The 20,646-nt window shown below is 38.6% G+C and overlaps 1 protein-coding gene and 1 pseudogene across 1 annotated transcript in view; one reads left to right on the top strand and one right to left on the bottom strand.

The window, feature by feature from the left end:
* Positions 1-20,646, bottom strand: part of JADE3 (jade family PHD finger 3) — a 134,978-nt gene that overhangs the window by 95,510 nt on the left and 18,822 nt on the right. The gene's annotated exons all lie outside the window — the stretch shown is intronic.
* The window catches only part of LOC116646032, a 29,885-nt pseudogene continuing 10,280 nt past the window's right edge, over positions 1,042-20,646 (top strand).

Below are 20,646 nucleotides of genomic sequence, written 5' to 3'. Positions count from 1 at the left end.
AGAGAACTTGGTAAATTTACTAAAAAGCATTGAATTGTATATTTAAACATGCAAATTTTGTGGTATGTAAATTATACATTAATAAAGTTGTCATTCTAAGAATGTTATATAAATGAAATCATACAGTATAAAAACTTTTGAGACTGGCTTTTTTTAATTCAGCATAATGCTCCTGAGATCCATCCAAGTTGTTCCATGTATCAGTAGTTCATTCTTTTTATTCCATTACATGCATATACCACAGTGTGTTAACCATTCACCCACTGAAAGACATTTGGGTTGTTTCCAGTTTGGGGTTATTACAAATAAAGCTGCTGTGAGTATTCCTGTACAGGTTTTTGTGTCGAAAGGATACTCTGAAGAGAGTGAAAAGACTCTCTCAGACTAGAATGGATTCATACCCTGTATAAAGAACTCCAATAAATTAATCAGAAGACAGACAACTCAACAGAAAAATGGCAAAAATCTTGAACAGGCTCTTTACAAGAGGATATTCAAACAGAAATAAACACGAAAAGATGTTCATCAGTATTAGTTATCAGGGGAAATACAAATTAAAACCAAAATAAGACTTGCAAAAAACCCCAAAATGTTCATCAACAGAACAGATAAACAAATTCTGGTACATTCATATAATGAAATACTCAGCAATAAGACAGGAGGGACTACTGATACATAAGACATCACGGTTGAATCTCAAAAACATTATGTTGAACAAAAGAAAGCCAAAAACAATCCAGACACAAGAATACATACTGTTGAAGTTCAATAACAGGTAAAACTAATCTATGGTGATAAAAATCTGAATAGTGGTTGCTTCTGGTTGGAGAATACTGCCTGAAAAGAGACATGATGGTATTTTCTGGGGTGACAGAAATCATCTAGATCTTCACTGGGGTGTGGGTTACATAGGTATATACACTTGTCAAAACTCAAACTCTACTCTTAAAATCTTTTCATTTTACTGTAAATTATACTTCAATAAAAAAGAAGTGAGTCACAATAAAACATCACAATAAAATATCACTAGTATCCATTAGTATGGCTAAAATTCAAAACCTCAACAATGCAAGTGTTGACAAAGATGTGGCCAAGTGGTACCTCCTGTATACTGCTGGTGAGACTGGACATTAGTTTAAATGCTTTGGAAAGCTGTTTGACAACATCCACTGGGGCTCAACATATGCGTACCTTAGGACTCCGCTCTTAGTTATATATCTAACAGAAATGTACACATTTGTTCCTCAAAAGATGTGCAAGAACGTTCAGATGAATACTATATGTAGTAGCCCCAAATTGGAAACAACCCTGATATGTTCATCATGGTATAATAGAATTTTTTAAACTGTGAGATATATATGTGTATGTATGTATGCATATGTATATATATACATGTGTATATATATTCTTCACCTATGCAAAGTGTCAAAATAGGATTAACCTGCAGAGAGAGAATTAAGGATAATGGTAAATTGGTAACCTCTAGGGTATAAGGAAGGGGTAGTCATTGCCAGGAAGCAGGAAATGGGCCTCCGCGGTGCTGGTAATGTTCTTTTGGCCTGGGCACTGGTTAAATGGGTATGTTCCCTTTGAAATTATCAATAGAGTTGTACACTTATGACTTGTTCACTTTTTCTTTTAGATTCTGTCCCTTATGCTATATGCATGCATACTTAAATTTTCCTCTCTTTGTTCACTACCACCACCACTACCCCCTTTATCCTTCTTTAGCATGTACAGTTCCCTTACTCTCTGCATTGTCTGCTGAACTATCAATAATACTTGGTACTTAACCTGAATCTTCACTGCCAGTGATGGGATCACGTAAAGTCAAAACCGCACTGAAAAAAGAGAGCCCACAAAATAACTACAGGGAGAACACAGGCATCCTTTCTTTACACAGGCAGGACTTTATGAGTCAGCATCAAAGAAGCTGGACCTTGTCTATCCACAGAGGGGAAACCATCTTTTAAATAGAAGGATTAGTTCATTTGCCCACATAATTCCAGGACAAAGCTACAGACCCAGAGTGACATTCCTTTATGTGCTCCTTCCTGTATAGGAAATCTTTCCAAAGGCATTTTGAGATCCTTTAGCAATTATCAGAGCTGCAAAATATTATAAAGGGAGCAAAAAGGCTGCCCAGGAATTGATTCTTGACCACAGTATAAAATGTGGATTTCGGGATGTTAATCTTAAAAACTCCCACAGGCTAACTGAACTTTTACATTACCTTTAATTTCACAGAATGTCACTCGTTCATTTATACACACTCCAAATTGATATACAGGATACTATAGGCTGATACCACACTTGGTACTACAGATACAGGGACAGATAACTTCAAGGTCTGTAATTTTGAGGTAACTGAGGACCCTGGTGGATGGAGAAGGAGGAGAGGAAAACAAATCACCACAACCCAGGGTGACAAGTTTTATAAGAGAAGAAGAAGGGAAGGCTCCAAATTTCCTAGGGGCATGGAAGCACAGTGACTAAATCTGTCCAGAGAGGTCATGGAGGTTTCATGTCAGAAGTGATACATTATCAGGATGTGTACCAATCAAACAGCATGGCACTTCCTGAGATCTTAGAGCTGAGCAAAATGCATGTTTGCTCTGAGAAAAAAACCTAGCTGAAACCCACATTTGGAAGTGGACACCCACAGGCACAAACCCTGAGACTGCCTGTGCAGGAGAACAAAGAAGCTCATCAACACCCAAAACTCCAAACAAACTAATCTGGGAGGTGCATGGATGCAAAAAGGAAGTGACTTTGACTTTATTTCGGGGAAGCAGGGTTGGAATATTCTTACAATTTAGTAAAAACAAACAATTTTATTTGATATTCTACTTAGGATGGACCGTGAGAATAAAAGGTGGATTAGCCTGAAGGATCGAAAAAGGGAGAGTCCCACAATCAGAAGTTCCTATCCAAGCATGGCCCAGAAGGAGATGGAGCTCATGTCCAAGTACCCACCCCTCTTAGCTGAGGGGCAGGAATACCACAGTTTTCAGAAAAGGACCAAAAGGTGCTCTCATGCTAATGACATCAAACATGAGAATCACATCACTAAAGTCCCTGATCCAAGTCCACACTTGAGAAGATGACTTGGCCTCCCACACAACTCACCCAAAGAGACAGAGATAGTTATCAGTGGTATAGTGATAAATGCTTAACATCAGGCTGGGGGGGCGGGTGCTGTGACTTGTAGTTTACTGATTTCTGTGATGTAGATATTCCCACCATAGTCAGTTTCAAGCTTTTAAGGGGATGTCACTAGCCATGGAATTTGAGAGTGATATATACAACCAGCTCTTGCAATCTGGTGTGAGGTGGCTACATCACCCGAAAAGGCAGTCAGTTGAATTTTCACTATATATCAATAAATTGCTATCTTGGCCTATACAGATCAGATCTCAAGAGCTAGGTGACCTCAAGTCCCTCCTTAAGTAGAGGTCCATCCTCAGTATGAACAAGATTGGGTTTTGGAGTACCCCAAGGGGAAGGTCAACCCTGGACTAAGGTAAATCCTCCAAGGTGAAAGGCATAACACACATGATGGCATGGAAAGGCACAACATACCTAACAAAACAGAACGAACCAACAGACAGAAATTTCTACACTTGATCTTAGCCAAAAGGCCGAGAAGCGATCAGACAGAAATTTCTGCAAGTAATTCTGTATATTAGACTACAGAGTGGTATGAAAGACTGGTGAACAGTGAGTTTGGGGAGCCAAGCTAGGAAAAGACTAAAAAGAGAGGCATGGGGAACTATACTCATGGGGGCACCCTTTGTTGTGGTAGATGCTTCACATACTTTAATTCATTTAGTCATACCTATTCACATACTATCCATTTATACAAAAAAGCCTCAGTGAGAGATCAGGGAGCTGGTATTTGAACCCATGGACTGATTCCCACAGCATATCACCCTACTACATCATGCTACTTCCATGGGAGAGCTGGGTAATGATGTAAGAACACTCCCTCCCCAATCCTGCCTACTGCCCCTTCAGTCCTCTACATTTACCTGAACCCTCAAAAGGGAGACTATGCAGTTTTTTCTTTCAGGCCTGGCTAGAAAATTCTATTATATCCCTTTGGGATTCATTTCAACAATTGCTAGAAACACTTCCATCTTTTCCTAAACCCATCACACAAATATAGTCCTCATTTTATTTTACTACTTATAATTATAAATTATGATTACAGCCACTACCAAATTTTGTTTAAAATGTCCTAAGTACTGAAAGGGCACCCTCTTAATCTTTTCTTTTGCAGAGTTAGTGATCATAATCTTTTACCCGCCATTCTGAAGTCTTGCTTTCCAACTGTTTATCATTCTTCATGTTTTCCCAAGCCAGACACTCTTCTAAAAGGCATGGCCACTGGTGAATACCATGAAGTTACCCAGTAGCTCTTGTATTCCATACATCCACGTATCTATCCAATTATTAGAAAAACTACAGACAATGGAAAAGGAGTTCTCAAAAAAGGAGTATGAATGATTAAGATGGTTAAAAGACTTTTTAAAAAATTTATTTAGGGGCGCCTGGGTGGCTCAGTCCTTAAGCGTCTGCCTTCGGCTCAGGTCATGATCTCAGGGTCCTGGGATCGAGCCGCGCATCCTGGGATCGAGCTCCGCATCGGGCTCCCTGCTCAGCGGGGAGCCTGCTTCTCCCTCGCCCACTCCCCCTGCTTGTGTTCCCTCTCTCACTGTGTCTCTGTCAAATAAATAAATAAAATGTTTTTACAGAGACACAGTGAGAGAGGGAACACAAGCAGGGGGAGTGGGCGAGGGAGAAGCAGGCTTCCCGCTGAGCAGGCTTTTTATTTATTTATTTGACATAGACACAGTGAGAACACAAGCAGGGGGAGTGGGAGAGGGAGAAGCAGGCTCCCCGCTGAGCAGGGAGCCCGACGTGGGGCTCGATCCCAGGACTCTGGGATCATGACTTGAGCCGAAGGCAGTCGCTCAACCAACTGAGCCACCCAGGTGCCCCAAATAAATAAATAAAATCTTAAAAAAAATAAAAAATAAAAATTTATTTAATCCTTATTAATAAATACAAACATGGTTTGAGGAAGAAAGAAACAAATATAAAGCTTATTGACATGCAAAAGACACCATTAAGGTGAATACAGGAATTAGAAATGTAACAAAAATCAAGTGTAAATTTAATAGTTTTTTAAAAAAGATTTTATTTATTTATTTATTTGTCAGAGAGAGCGCACGCGTGCACAAGCAGGGGAAGCAACAGGTAGAGGGAGAAGCAGGCTCCCCGCTGAGCGGGGAGCCCGATGTGGGACTGGATCCCAGGACCCTGGGACCATGACCTGAGCTGAAGGCAGACGCTTAACCAACTGAGCCACCCAGGTGTCCGACAATAGTCTTTTGAAGCCTATGATTGATTCTGCCCCCTTCACTACTGCCTACCCTAAGCACCTACTGTATAAATGATTTGCACAGGAGAAGGGGGATTATAATTGATACTGACTTATGAAGACACGTGAGATACCCCATGATGACTTATGGACCTAACCATGAACACTTTGCTGGAGGCGGAAAAGTCAAGCAGGAGCCAGTGAAACCAAGAACCATGCACTTTGGATATCAATAAGCCCATAGAATACCAAGGCCTGAGGACATCTAGATTACACAATATTAAATAAGTGTGTCTGGAGTGGGGGCTGGATTTTTGTCTTGATTGGACTGCCAATCTCTCCCTAAACACAGGGAAACAAAAATGCAGAAATGTTCAAAATTTTCTTCCTCTGCTCCCTTTTACCTGGTTGATCTCTGTTGGTCACTTAAAATTCAGCACAGCCATCACCTCTTATCAGAAGCCTTACTTAACCTTCTCTCCTACTCCCAAGCTGTATAAAATGCCCCTACTAACCTCTACCATAATATTTACCCCCTGTAATTACCTGATTATTTGTACACATCTCCCATGGAAGGCAAGGAGTGTGTCAGGTCTTCTCTTTGTATGTCCAGTACCTAGCCCAGTATTTGATGCCCAACAGCTCAGTGAGCATTTGTTAACGGAACTGGGTAGTATCATTTGCCCAAAGTCACAGAACTGCTATACAGCAAAGGAAGGTTAGGCCCCAGGTCATCTTACTCCTCATCTAGTAAGCTTTCTGTTATATAATGTACTCGAAGAGTCACTCATGAATAAATCAGACAAAATTCCAGAAAATGTATTCTGTGGACAGACATTTTATTGATCTCTGAAGGACCAGCAAATGTAAATGGTTTAAATAAACCAATCAAAAGGCAGAGATTGGCAGAGTGGGTTAAAGAAAATGATCCATTTATGTGCTATCTACCACAAGTCACTTCAAATATAAGGAATTAAGTAGGTTGGAAGTAAAAAAAATGGAGGAAAAAATAAGGTGCAAACAGTACTCAAAAGAAAGCAGGACTAGCTATATTAGTAACAACAAAAAGGAAATTTCCACAGATGGAGAACATTAAATAATGATAGAAAGGCCAATCTACCAAGAAACAGCAATCCGAAATGTGTATGCACCAAAAAACAAAAAAGCAAAACCAAATAGCTGCAAAATATGTGAAGCAAAAACTGATTGAACTGAAAGGAAAAATAGACAAATCCACAGTTATAATTGGAGACTTCAATGTTCTTTTCTCAACAATTGATAGAACCAATAGACAAAATCAGCAAGGATAAGGAACTCAACAAACACAATCAACCAACAGGATTTAATTGACACTTGTAGAACACTGCATCCAACAACAGCAGACTACATTCTTTTTAAGCACCCACAAAAAATATACAAAAACATACTATAGCTTGGGCCATGAAACAAACTTAAATTTAATAGGATTGATATCATATGGAGTGCATCCTCTGACCACAGTGGAATCAAAGCAGAAATCAATAGAAGATAATAGGAAAATCTCCACACATTTGGTGCATACACATTTTCATGTACTTCTAAATAAGCCATGGGTCAAAGAGGAGGTCTCAAGGAAAATTTTTAAAACACACTGAACTGAATAAAAATGAAGATACCACAGCATACCCAAATTTGTGAGGCAGAGCTAAAGCAGTACTGAGAGGGAAATTTATAGCACTAAATGCTTATGTTAGAAAAGAAGATTCTCAAATCAATAATCTAAGCTCCTACCACCTCAAGAAACTAGAAAAAGGAGGATAACAATCCTTGGTATAGGATACAAAAGTAGATAAAGGTTTGGGAAGAATGAAGGTCAACTTCTATGAAATAGTAACATTGGATAGGTGGGTCAACCACTTAGGCCTGAAGTGGGCAGAGTATCTGGGCAGGAAGACAACCAAACTAATGGCCTAGTTTAGGTAAAGGTAGAAATTAAGCTCTGGGCTTTCTACAGCAGCTGACCTGCTTAAAAAATCTCAACGAGACAGAGGAATAGGAATGCAAGCACCATAGGGCACATATTATCAACACATACACATAATCCCACAGAGGGCCCCACTTGAGCAGGTGATTAACACACCAGTGGGATTCTCACCTGTCAGGGCATGCCTAGGAGCAGCCTATCTTACCAGGAATCTAGGTTCTTGAGGGAACATGGCATCTCCTAGTAAAGAAGGTGGTCCTAAGAGAAGACAATAGCTCACCAACATGACCCAGTGGTCCCCCAAGGTCTGAGGGAATAATGATTCAGAAAATGGGTGTGAAGCATGTTACTCAGGTTTATCTAAAAGCTCAGCTTTCAACGACTTGATTCAGAATTCCAGTCAGAGAGGGGCTTTCCACAGAAACCTAAATAAGCTGACATGCAGCTCCTACAGCCCCAGGAGCTCCAGCTACCGAAGGAGGATGAAAGAGTCAAGAGCCTCAGCACAGACATCAGTGTCCTTAACTCATCCAGTCGGTAATGGATGAATGGGTCACCCACATGGGCAGAGTCAGGCATGTCAGTGGTATTAGCAACACTGGGGGCCGTGGGGCAAACAGAGAACAGCCTCAGTGGGCTGAAAGCACTAGCAGCCCAGCAAGGACTCTGCCCCAGAGGTCACCAAAAGTGCTAGTAGGAAAGAGAAGAGGAGGTAGATGACGCTTGGAGCTCTAGTATACCTAGTCAGGAAAACACAGCAGATACCTCCAGAATAAACTGGCTCTATCTGAAGACTTCCCTAGAAGCTGAAAAACTGTAACAGAGCTAGCAAAAGTCTATGGAGTGACTGTTATCCAGACTCTGGTTTCACCTCCAGGATGATATAGCCCACAGTATTTAGGACAGCTGTATTTCATGGTAGTAATAGATGCAAGAGTGAATATAGTTATAGAACACACACACATATATAGAAAATACATATGCATGCATAGTACAAAGAAATAATTATTTTCCTCTCACCTAAAACATAAATTTCCAAATCAAGAGAATAATATTTTTATCCTAAAAATTAACGTGTAGGGGCAACTGGGTGGCTCAGTCAGTTAAGTGTCTGCCTTTAGCTCAGGTCAGGATCCTGGGGTCCTGGGATGGAGCCCCTTATCAGGCTCCCTGTTCAGTGGGAGTCTGCTTCTCCCTCTCCCTCCGCCGTTCCCCCTGCTTGCGCTCTCTCTCTGTTTCTCTCTCGTGCGCGCGCGCACACTCGCACATTCTCTTTGTCAAATAAAATATTAAAAAAAATTAATGTGTATTGTGCATTTAAAATTGATTGTTTCTAGGAACTCTATGATAGGCGACTCACTTAAGAAGCTTAAATTTCAATGGGTAACGTCAGTTAACTTGGGCCTAAAAACATCCTTGAGTGTACGCATAGTACAGATGTGGCTCATTTGGTCCTTGAGATGGAGGGAAGCAGTTGGGAGAAACAGCCCATGGACATCTCAATAGATTTCTGATGCCAGCTGGTAAGGCAGGTCTGGAGGCAAGAGGAAAGGCCAACTATAGGGGTAGGGGTGAGGGGCAATGTCAGGGTTCCTGGTTAGAGTTGGGATTTCCTCTTCATTTAAAAGTGATCAGCCATTTCCTCCCACTAGTCTCAGAGAAACAGCCTTACAAAAGAAGTCTACAGAAAGTCATCTAGGTAATTAGACTTGTAAAAAGCCCAACTCAGAAGCAGGAAAACAAAATTTAAATAATGGCCTTTATCTCTTCTAACCAAGAAAACCTCCCTAAGCACCCTCCCCCCCCAATTGCCTGTCAAGTGACTCCAAATAAAAATCTTCTTCAAATAACTAGATAGAAACAGTTCTGGCTTTTCTTCCAATCAATTTCTCCTGATTTAAAGGGCTAATCTGATTGATTGATTGCTTTATTTTTTTCCCTCAGCTTTACTGAGGTACAATTGACAAATAAAATTATAATATAAAGTATACAATGTGATTTTATATACATACACATTGTGAAAAGATTCTCACCAAGTTAACACATCCATTAGGTCACATAGATTCTTTTTTTCTTTTTGTGGTGAAAACACTTAAGTTCTACTCTCTCAGCAGCTTTAAGTATGTAATGCAGTGGGCGCCGGGGTGGCTCAGTTCGTTAAGCGACTGCCTTCGGCTCAGGTCATGATCCTGGAGTCCCGGGATCGAGTCCTGCATCGGGCTCCCTGCTCGGCAGGGAGTCTGCTTCTCCCTCTGACCCTCCTCCCTCTCATGCTCTCTGTCTCTCATTCTCTCTCTCTCAAATAAATAAATAAAATCTTTAAAAAAAAAAAAAAGTATGTAATGCAGTATTGTTAACTACAGTCATCATACTATATATTAGATCCCAGAGCTTATTCAAAGTTTATACCCTTTTACCAACCTCTGCCCATTTCCCTCACTCCTTAGTCCCTGGCAACCACTATTCTATTCTGTTTCTATGAGTTCAACTTTTTAAAAAAAATCATATATTATAAGTGATATACCATGCAGTATTTGTTTTTTTCTGTCTGGTTTATTTCACTTAGCATAATACCCTCCAGGTTCATCTATGTTGTCACAAATGGCAGGATTTCCTGAAGAGCTAACTTTAAAAGTACAATAACAATGTGAAATATTGCTCTAGAACTGAAAATATTTAATATATGTTAATCGAGTAGTACTGTAATCAGTTAATAACTCTTCTACCTATATCTAAGACACTTATTCAAAGAGCAAAGTTTGATTTCTAGCTAACCTTTTCACATAGCTCAGATCACAGGACATTCTAACTCAACTCACTAGACATTATTCTAAACCAGGAGTTAGCAAACTTCTTCTGTAAAGGGCCAGAGAGTAAACATTTTTTTTGCTTTGCAGGCCATTCGGTCTCTGGCTTAACTATTCAACCCTGTCATTGCAGCACGAAAGAAACCATAAACAATATGTAAACAAATGGACAGGGCTGTTTTCTGATTAAACTTCACTTATGGATGCTGAAATTTGAACTTCATATAATTTTCACATATCATGAAATATTCTTCTTTCAATTTTTTCCAACCATTTAAAATCAGAAAAATCCATTTTTAGCTTGTGGGCTGTATGAAGATAGGTAGCAGGCCAGATCTGGCTGGTAGGCTATAGGGTACCAATCCCTGCTCAAACCAAGACTTGATGCCTCCCAGAAGGAATTTAAAATTTCAGACTTTCCCTGATTAAAAAAAATAGACATGGGGCGCCTGGATGGCTCAGTCAGTTAAGTGTCTGCCTACGGCTCAGGTCATGATCCCAGGGTCCTGGGATTGAGCCCCACATTGGGCTCCCTGCTCAGTGGGGAGCCTGCTTCTCCCTCTCCCCCCTGCTCATGCTCTCTCTCTAGCTATCTCTCTCTCAAATAAATAAAATCTTTTAAAAATAAATAAATAAAAATTAAAAAGTAGATATTTCAAACCAACATCTCACCATAAACTTTTGTTGTTAAAGTTTCAGCTCAAGGAGTAGGAGCAAACTCTAAAAGTGTATAGCAAAATATTAGAGTGGAAAGAGAACTAGAAAATGAACACACAGACCTGAAATTTACTAGGTATGTAAAGCTACAAAATGTAGTTCTTTCTGGAGCTCAATTCCCCCCATCCTAGTCCATTTGCAACAATCTTCCACATTGCATAGTTACAACTATAATTTACTAAACTCATGTTAATTTCTGTCTGAGATATATAGCAAATATTTCTATTTCTATTGTGTGCAGGTCCCTATGAAGCAAAGACACTTTCAAAACAAGCCTTTTATCATTATTATTCCAGTCTATTCTGGAATCTAGAGCCTACTTATGATACCCTGAATAGCCTGAGCAGTGAAAAAACCCAAATAGGATAAACCCAAAAAAATCCATGTGCAGACACATCCAAATCAAATTGCTAAACAAAAAGACAAAGAAAAAAAATCTTGAAAGCAGCCAGACAAAAACTTTACATTATAGGAGTACCTATTACCTTTTATAGGGGTACAGTAATTTGACGTTACAGTGGATTTTTTTTTAGTCAGAAACCATGAAGGTCAGAAGAAAATGGCACATGTTTGAAGTGTGGGGAAAAAAGAACTGTCAACACATAATTCTATATGCAGCAAAACTATCCTCCAGAAATGAGAATTTATAGCCAGCAATCTGCTCTAAAAGAACTGCTATAGGAAGTTCTTCAGACAGTTGGAAAATTACAGCAGACAGAAATTTAGAACATTAGGGGCAAAGGAACAGCAACATAAATTGGAAAATATTTGGGTAAATATAATACACTATTCTTCTCTTTAGTTCTTTAAAATATGTTTGACAACTGACAGCAAAAATGATAATGTGTGAAGGGATTTTCAATAGGTGTAGATGTAATATAAGAACACTCTAACATAAAGGGTGGAAGGTAAAGGGTAAGGTTTCTGCATTCCTCTTGAAGTGATAAAGTAATTTTTTTTAAAGATTTTATTTATTTATTTGACAGAGAGAGAGAGACAGCGAGAGAAGAAACATAAGCAGGGGGAGTGGGAGAGGGAGAAGCAGGCTTCCCGCTGAGCAGAGAGCCCGATGTGGGGCTCGATCCCAGGACCCTGGGATCATGACCTGAGCCGAAGGCAGACGCTTAACGACTGAGCCACCCAGGCGCCCCTGAAGTGATAAAGTATTGATACTAAGCAGACTGCGCACAGCTAAATATGTGTATTATAATTCCTAATGTAACCACAAAAATATGCAGAGATAAACTAAAAAATCAGAGTAGATAAGTTAAAATGGAGCACTAAAAATGTTGAAATAACCCAAAAGAAGGCAGGAAAGTGGAAAAAAGGAAATAACAACAGAGGTTAACACAAAGAAGTAATTAAATGGTAGGCCTAAACCAAGCATATCAATAGTTACATTAAGTGTAATGGTCTAAACATACAATTAAAAGATAAAGAATGTCAGAACAGATATTTAAAATATGACTGAACTACACACTGTCTATAAGAAAATCACTTCAAATATAATGATACAGGTAGGTGAAAAGCGAAAGGATGAAAAAAGATATATAATGCAAACAATGATCAAAAGAAAGAATCCAGAGCAAAGAAAATGACAAGGATAAAGTGTGATATAGAGAGATATGACATAATGCTAAAAGGTTATTAATTCACCCAAAAGACTTAACAATCCTAAATGTGTATACACCTAACAATGGTGCTTCAAAATATGTGAAGCAAAAACTGTCAGACCTAAAATTAGAAGTAGAAAAATCCACAATTATAGTTGGAGGCTTCAATACTCCTCTCTAATACATAGAACCAGTAGACAGAAAATCAGCAAGAATATATAAGAACCGAACATCATTATCAACCAAGTGGCATTAGCTGACATAATAAAGAACACTCTACCTGACAATAGCAGAATATATATTATTCCAACAAGACAGACCATATCCTAGGTCCTAAAACAAGCCTCAAATATAAAAGAATTGAAATTATAAAAGAAATAAAATCTTTAAAAAAAAAAAGGGGGGGTGCGCCTGGGTGGCTCAGTCGTTAAGTGTCTGCCTTCGGCTCAGGTCATGATCCCAGGGTCCTGGGATCGAGCCCCACATTGGGCTCCCTGCTCTGCGGGAAGCCTGCTTCTCCCTCTCCCACTCCCCCTGCTTGTGTTCCCTCTCTCGCTGTGTCTGTCTCTGTCAAATAAATAAATAAAATCTTAAAAAAAAGAAATTATAAAGAATATGCTCCATGACCATAAAGAAATTAAAACAGAAATCAACAACACAGAGATAAGAGGAAAATTTCCAAATACTTGGATATTAGCTAGCATACCTCTAAATAATCCATGAATCAAAGAGAAACTTTCAAGAGAAATTAGAATATATTCGGAATTAAAGAAAAATGAAAATACAACATAACCCAATTTGTGGGCTACAGCTGAAGCAGTGCTTGGAAGGAAATTAATAGCATTAAATGCTCTTTTAGGGAAAAAAGAAGGTCTCAAATAAACAATCTACACTTCTGCCTTAGGGAACTAGAAAAGGAAGAACAAAATAAATCCAAAGCAAGAAGAACAAGGAAATAATCTAGATAAAGCAAAAATCAATGAAACTGAAAAACAACAGAGAAACAGAAAGACAACAGACAAAAACCAATGAAAACAAAAGCTGGTTCTTTGAAAAGATCAATAAATTGATAAACCTCTAGCAAGACTGAGAGAGAAAAGAAGACAGAATAGCCATATCAACAATGAAAGAGGGGATTATCACCATAGACCCTGCAAACACTGAAAGGATATAAGTGGATATGATGAATAACTCTACGCACATAAATTAGACAACTTAAATGGGACATATTGCTCAAAAACCACAAACTACCAAAATTCATTGAAGATGAAATAGACAACCCAAAATAATGCCGTATCTATTAAGGAAATTAAATTCACAGCTAAGGGGCGCCTGGGTGGTTCAGTCAGTTAAGCATCTGCCTTCGGCTCAGGTCATGACCTCAGGGTCCTGAGACTGAGCCCCACGTTGGGCTCCCTGCTCAGTGGGGAGTCTGCTTCTCCCTCTGCCTCTGTCCCTCCCCCCTGCTCATGCTCTCTCTCAAATAAGTAAACAAAAATCTTTTAAAAATAATAATAATAACGTACTGAATGGAGCACTGGGTGTTAAACGCAAACAATGAATCATGGAACACTACATCAAAAACTAATGATGTAATGTATGGTGATTAACATAACAGAATAAAAAAAATAATAATAAAAAGTAAAAGCATCAGGTAATATGTTTTTAAAAAATTCACAGCTAAAAATCTTTTTAAAAAGAAATACCCAGGCCCAGATGGTTTCACTGGCAAATTACAACATACATTTAAAGAAAAAAAAAAACAACACCAATTCTGCAAGATCTCTTACAGGGAACAGGAGAGGAGGGAATCCTTCCCAACTCATTTTATCAAGCCCTGATACCAAATCCAGACAAATGCAGTACAAAAAAGAAAACTACAGACCAATGTCTCTCATGAAAATAGAAGCAAACATCCCCAACAGAATATTAGCAAATCTAATAGCAATATATAAAACGCAACAAACAAGTGGGGTTCACCCCAGGATTGCAAGGCAGGTTCAATGTCTGAAAACCAATCAATGTAAACAACCATATTAAGTCTAAAATTCAGCATGCACTCATGATAGAAACTCTCAGCAAACTAGGAATACAGGGGAACTTCCTCAACCAGATAAATGAACTTCAAGATGAAAGACTTGAAGATGGGGGTGCCTGGGTGGCTCAGTCGGTTAAGTGTCTGCCTTCAGCTCAGGTCATGATCCCAGGGTCCTGGAATGGAGCCCTGCATGGGGTTCCCTGCTCAGTGGGGAGCCTGCTTCTCCCTCTCCCTCTGCCTGTAGCTCCCTCTGCTTGTGCTTTCAATAAAATCTTAAAAAAAAAAGACTCGAAGATGAAACAGGAGAAAGATGTCCTTTTTCACTACTCCTTTAAAAAAAAAAATTTTTTTTTTTAGTATAGCTGACACACAGTGTTATCACACCACTCCTATTAAACATCATACTGGAAGTCCTGGTCTGTGCAATAAGGGATGGGTGGATGGATGGATATATGGACAGATGCATAAGCAGATAAATGGCATACACGGGCACCTGGTTCAGTGGGTGGAGCATGTGGCTCTTGATCTTGGGGTTGTGAATCGAGCCCCACCTCGGGTGTAGAGATTACTTAAAAATAAAACCTTAAAAAAAATAAATGGCAGGGCAACTGAGTGGCTCAGTCGGTTAAGCGTCTGCCTTTGGCTCAGGTAATGATCCCAGGGTCCTGGGATTGAGGCCCGCATCAGGTTCCTTGCTCAGCGGGGAGCCTGCTTCTCCCTCTCCCTCTGCCACTCCTCCTGCTTGTGCTCTCTGTCAAATAAATAAATAAAATCTTAAAAAAAATAAATCAGTGGCACTATCCCTACTCCTAAACATGACTTGCTTAGAACATGAACAGACATTTCTGCAAAGAAGACATCCAAATGGCCAACAGACACATGAAAAAGTGCTCAACATCACTCGGCATCAGGGAAATCCAAATCAAAACCTCAATGAGATACCACCTCACACCAGTCAGAATGGCTAAAATTAGTAAGTCAGGAAACGACAGATGTTGGCGAGGATGCGGAGAAAGGGGAACCCTCTTACACTGTTGGTGGGAATGCAAGTTGGTGCAGCCACTCTGGAAAACAATATGGAGGTTCCTCAAAAGGTTGAAAAGAGAGCTACCCTACAACCCAGCAATTGCACTACTGGGTATTTACCTCAAAGATACAAATGTAGGGATCTGAAGGGGCACATGCACCCCAATGTTTATAGCAGCAATGTCCACAATAGCCAAACTATGGAAAGAGCCCAGTTGTCCATCAACAGATGAATGGATAAAGAAGATGTGGTATATATATACAATGGAATATTATGCAGCCATCAAAAAAATGAAATCTTGCCATTTGCAATGATGTGGATGGAACTAGAGGGTATTATGCTAAGAGAATTAAGTCAATCAGAGAAAGACAAGTATCATATGATCTCACTGATATGAGGAATTTAAGAAACAAGACAGAGGATCATAGGGGAAGGGAGGGAAAAATGAAACAAGACAAAACCAGAGAGGGAGACAAACCGTAAGAGACTCTTAATCTCAGGAAACAAACTGAAGGTTGCTGGAGTGGAGGGGGGTGGGAGGGATGGGGTGGCTGGGTGATGGACATTGGGGAGGGTATGTACTATGGTGAGCGCTGTGAACTGTGTAAGACTGATGAATCACAGACCTGTACCCCTGAAACAAATAATACATTATATGTTAATAAAAAAATTTAAAAAAAAGAATATATCAGGGAATCTAATTTTTTTAAAGTCCTATAACAACCAGTTAGCTTAGCAAGGGAGCAGGATATAAGGTCAATTCAAAAACAAAGCATATTTCTATGTGGTGGCAATAAACAATAAGAAAATGATTATTTAAAAAAATATTTACAGTAGCTCCAAAGAAATAAAATATTTAGGTATAAATCTAACAAAACATGGACAGGATCTATATGCTGAAAACTACAAAACACTGACAGAAGAAATGAAAAAAAATCTAAATAAATGGTGAAATATACTATATTCATGAGGTGGAATGTTCAGCCTATTAAAGACGTCAATTATCTCCACATTCGTCAGATTCATCAGTAGATTTAATCTAATTCCAATAAAAATCCTAGCAGCATTTTTTTGTAAATATAGATAAGTTGACTAAAATTTATAAAGAACAGCAAAAGATCCAGAATAGCTAAAACAAATTTTACAAAGAATAGTTAGAGAAATCACACTAACTGATTTTAAGGCTTACAGTAAAGCTACAGTAATCAAGACAGTGGTGTTGGTGAAGTGATAAAAACCGACCAATGGAACAAAAGAGAGTTCAGATATCAACCCACATAAATATAGGCAACTGATGTTTGACAACGGTACAAAAACAATTTAAAGGAGGAAGGATAGTCTTTTGGACAAATGGTGCTGAACCAGTAAGATATCCACATGTAAAAAACAGACCTCCACCTAAACTTCACATCATATACAAAGATTAACTGGAAATGGGCATAAACCTAAATGTAAAACATATTAACTATAAAACCTTCAGAAGAAAACACAGGAGAAAATCTTCATGATCTAGAGTTAATGAGTCCTTTTAAAAAAATGATAAATTGGACTTCATCAAAATTAAAATCTTGCTTGGTGACAGACACTGTTAAGAAAATGAAAAGCCAAGCCACAGATGTAGAGAAAATATTTGTTGATAAATTATGTAACCAACAGGGATTTTTTATCCAGAATATTAAAAAAAAAACAAACAACTCTCAAAACTCAACAGTAAGAGGGGTGCCTGGTTGGCTCAATCAGAGGAGCATGCAACTCTTGATCTCCAGGTGGGGAGTCCAAGGCTCATGTTGGGTGTAGAGATTGCTTAAAATAAATAAATACATATGGGGCCTGGCTGGCTCAGTTGGTAGAGTGTGTGACTCTTGATCTCAGGTTTGTGAGTTCAAGCCCCATGTCTGGTGTAGAGATTACTTAAAATCTTAAAAATAAATAAATTTAATTTTTTTTTTTTAAAAAGCCTCAACAGCAAGAAAACAAACTACCAAACTTTTTGAACAAAGACTCCTCTCAACAAATACTTGAGCAAACTACTTATTTCTGATGGGTTCAATAAAGTCATGAATCTGAAGTCAGGCTGGCTTTTTAAAATTTTAAGGGTGAGAGCAATGCTCCTTCCAGCTCTCCACATCCTAGGGCAGAAGTGGGCCCAACTGATTACTTTTTCAAAAACACTTTATGGTGAAATATTAAAGAATTTTGTTTCAAATAATCACCAGGAAAAAAAATGGGTTGAAAATTTTTCCCCTACTTATGTCCCATATCCTTAACCCACTCCACCCCCTCCTCCCTGGTGTTTTAGAATTTTGGTTCAGAATTTCTCTGCAGAGGATTCCCTATGCTGCATGGGAAGTTGGCACTTTGGTCTTTGTATGAATGGGTACCATATCTGGATTATTTCTGAATTTGAGTTTTTATTGCAAGATATTTGATTTATGCCTCTTTCAATAAAGTCATCAAGCTGATTCAGAATATTTATAAATACCAGTTGTTAGCGAACCATGTTTTAACCTGCCCTTCCTGTTTCACAGGATGTTTCAAATTTGTATGTATTTAATACTCAGTGGTCTTGTAGATAACTAAGCTTTTATTAATGCAAAAAAGACCCACTCTTTTGCTTGATTCTGTGGGTGCTGACAGGGCAGACTGCAACCCTCCATTTGGGCTCACTCTGTTCTCCATTATCATCCTAGACAACTGCAAATCAATGATTGACACTGAGTACCAGTGGAGCCAGCTTGAGGCAGAGGGCGGGCGGGGGTGGTCAGGGCTGAGCAGTGCCTAGTGCCTGGAACACACTGGGCATTTGCTGAATTGTTGATTTGATTATGCTGTTCAGTAGTGTGAAAAGGAAAGTGTTAAAATAAAACCTGTTAGGGAAAAGGAGGCTCTATCACAATGAGCTGCAGTATATTTTGCCAAAGCTATTAGATTTTTGAGGCAGCTGGTAGTTTATCAATTTTTATTGTTCCAATATAGTTATTTTATGGCCATTACTAGCAAAAGTGGATTATAAGGAATAGTGTTTGACAGGAAAGAAGGGCCAGTGTGAGTCTGTTTGCTCTGGATCTCCTAAAACAAAGGTTCTTAATGTCATCCTCTTGGCTTATAAATAGAACAATAACATGATAGGAAGGAACATCAGTTTCTCATTTTGTGAGAGTAGTTCCAGAAAGTCTTTCTGCAATATTCTGCAGAGGTATCCAGTGTTTTTCCTGTGAAAACCTCTTTAGGTACCAGCATGATCACAAAGGTATTTCAAGGTGCCGGTACAGCATTAAAACTAGCAATCAGTAGTGGATTTCAGGGACTTTGTACAGGATAGGGCATGATCCACAGGCAATGCGGTAGGATGTTTTGGGTGTCAAAAATATAATTTTCAAAATTAAAAACATGACTCATACAAATACAGAGTGAACACATGTCAAAGACTACTATATTAGTGAGGGAACCAGGCTGATTCAAAGAATATTGGAGAGATTTGGTATACATCGGTACTAAAATTAAAAATGCTACAATAAGATAGCTAAAGTGGATAGAAAAGTGGTTAATGTCCTATAGGACAGTTAATATGTACTCTCTGGGATTATTTCTTCTACCAAACATAATTTTAATATCTCTACCCGACAAAAATCTTTAAGTTAACATGTCACTTCCAAAGATGCAATCCCCCAGAGAACTAAATAATCCTTGGGTGGACCTGTTAGTCAATGTTCCAGTATAACAATGAAAGAACATTTGGCCATCTTTTTTGTATTATTTTTCATTTTTAAATAATTTCTACTAACAGAGGGCTAACAGTTTATTTTATACCTGAGTAAGTCTTTGTAAGTAAAATTAAGGTTCTAGGGGGCCAGCTTTAGAAGAGCGAGTTAGTGCTTATATATTTTACTTTACACAAGCATTCCAAAATAGTCATTTATTTGCCTTTCAAACCAACCATAGGATCTTAGAAGTCATCTAAGATCCAGCCATCTCCTAGGGCATGTATGCTTTCTTTAGCAGTCTTGACAGATGATCCTGAAGTATTTGTGTGCAAGGAGGAAGGAAACTAACACGAGTACTTATTATGCACAAATTTATTTTCAAAGGGCCAAATTCCTTTTCTCACGGTAACATGTAACCTATATATTTGCCACATTTATCAAATAAATAGATTTCTTCAGTATAATTGCCTTGAATTACACCTTAATTCTAAAAATCTATACACGGTATAATCTATCCTTCTTAACGTACAATTCAAGTTTTGAAAAATGCATACTGTTGTAATTACCACCACAAACAAGATACAGAACAGTTCCCTACAATGAGATACCACCTCACACCAGTCAGAATGGCTAGCATCAAAAAGGCAAGAAATAACAAGTGTTGGCAAGGACGTGGGGGAAAAGGAACCCTTGTGCACTACTGGTGGGAATGTAAATTGGTGCAGCCACTATGGAAAACATTATGGAGGTTCCTCAAAAAATTAAAAATAGAAATACCATATGATCCAGTAATTCCACTACTGGGTATTTACCCAAAGAAAACAAAAATACTACTTTTAAAAGATAAATGCACACCTACGTCTATGGCAGCATTATTTACAATGGCCAAGAAATGGAAGCAACTCAAGTGTTCATCCATAGATGAATGGATAAAGATGTGGTGTGTACACACACACACACACACACACACACACACACACACACAGGAATATTACACAGCCATAAAAAAGGATGAAATCCAGCTATGTGCAACAACATGGATGACCTAGAGGGTATAATGCTATGTGAAATAAGTCAGAGAAAGACAAATACCATATGATTTCACTCATATGTAGAACTTAAGAAACAAAACAAGTGAGCAAACAGGAAAAAAAAGGCGACAAAAAAATCCAGACTCTTAAATACAGAGAACAAACCAGCGGTTGACAAAGGGGAGGTGGGTGGGGGTATGAACGAAATAGATAAAGGGGATTAAGAGGTAAAAACTTCCAGTTATAAAATGATAAGTACAGCTTAGGGAATGTAGTCAATAAAACTGTAATAACAGTGTATGATGAGAGATGGTGACTACACTTATCATGGTTAGCACTGAATACATAGAATTGTTGAAT

The sequence above is a fragment of the Phoca vitulina genome, unplaced genomic scaffold (genome assembly GCF_004348235.1).
Source record: "Phoca vitulina isolate PV1807 unplaced genomic scaffold, GSC_HSeal_1.0 scaffold35, whole genome shotgun sequence".
NCBI lineage: Eukaryota > Metazoa > Chordata > Mammalia > Carnivora > Phocidae > Phoca > Phoca vitulina.
Note: the sequence above shows the minus strand (reverse complement) of the source record. Positions and strands in the feature narration are given on the sequence as shown.